This window comes from Hippocampus comes, unplaced genomic scaffold (assembly GCF_001891065.2).
Source record: "Hippocampus comes isolate QL1 unplaced genomic scaffold, H_comes_QL1_v1.1 scaffold158, whole genome shotgun sequence".
NCBI classification, from domain to species: domain Eukaryota; kingdom Metazoa; phylum Chordata; class Actinopteri; order Syngnathiformes; family Syngnathidae; genus Hippocampus; species Hippocampus comes.
The window spans coordinates 426,050-427,351 of NW_017805548.1; the positions used below are offsets into that span (position 1 = coordinate 426,050).

Here is a 1,302-nt window from a genome sequence, read left to right on the forward strand (position 1 = left end):
GTTTCCTGTACTCAACATACTCATAGCTGCTCTGCCATTGGCTTACCGAGCATCATCCTGGCCTCCGATTGGCCAAGAGGGACCTCACTGTCTATGTGTGTAGATACTGAAGCAAGATCCGTAGCATCCGATTAGCTGCTCAGAGTAAATTGCTTATGGCTCAACGGACATTCAAATAAACGAACGTTTCCTGGAATGCTTTATTTGTTATCATGCTAAAACCAGCCACGGGACGCTTCGTAGTCCTCGATGGCCATAGTTAGCTCTCGAAGGCCAAAAACCTTACCTAACTGGAGCGCTAATGAGAGAGAAGCGCTCCAGTTAGCGTAAGGTTTTTAGCCTTCGAGAGCTAACTATGGCCATCGAGGACTACGAAGCGTCCCATGGCTGGCTTAAAGGTTCATTGCATGCCAGGAAGTATTTGTTATTGTTAGATTCAGACGAGGGTGGACATTGCATTGCTAAAATGGCTACAAAAGGGACCTTTGGATGTCAAACAGCGAAGACAAGAAGAGCTCTGATGCTGGAAGAGAGGGTAAAAGTGATCAAAATGAAAGATGGAGCAAGCAAAATAAAAGACATTAGGGGTGTTCACGCGGCACACATTTGATCAGGCGCTGCACCGATGTATTTTGTTGCGATATAGTTTACACCGAAGCAAATTTTGTGGAGCGTTCACACGTACAACGCCGCTGAGCGTGGCAGCACCGGCGCAGCGTCGGTGCAGCTCCACTTGCTTCACATGGCAGTTTCTGCAGCGGAGCAAAACGGCAGAAAACAAATGAGTTGTCGTGTTGGTTCTTTTTTAAACGTATACACAACTCAAGCAACTACTGCACAGGCACGTCCTTCTCCTTCTCAGTCTCCTTGCCTTCTGCTCGAGAGTGACCGCCCCCCCGATAACGTAAATCAACGATGACTTCAATGACACTCAGAAAAGCAAAAATGTAATGCGCCAAACAGAAAAATCAAGAGAGGAAATCACAACATGAATTCTATGGGGCACGGGGGGGTTGTGAACACACAACAAAGGAACAAACTACACAAACAACTCCGAGACTCATACAAAAGGAAAGATGACGTTTGGAGACTATTCCCCCCCGTTCTAGTTGAGATGGTATAACCCAAGAGGTGCTTTGCTACTGTTACCAGCCTTGCCTTGTGTCGTTATTAAACAAAAACATGACAGAAGTCCGACAGAGCACGAAAGCAACGCATTCTCGCCGTACGTAATCAACTCTTCTCATGCGTAGCGAGGCTACACCCCCTCGCAAACGAGCATTTGCTCCGGAGCAAATTGTA

General features: G+C 46.9%; 1 protein-coding gene across 16 annotated transcripts in view; it reads left to right on the forward strand.

The window, feature by feature from the left end:
- Window positions 1-1,302, forward strand: part of rims1b (regulating synaptic membrane exocytosis 1b) — a 96,283-nt gene that overhangs the window by 78,045 nt on the left and 16,936 nt on the right. The window lies entirely within an intron of this gene.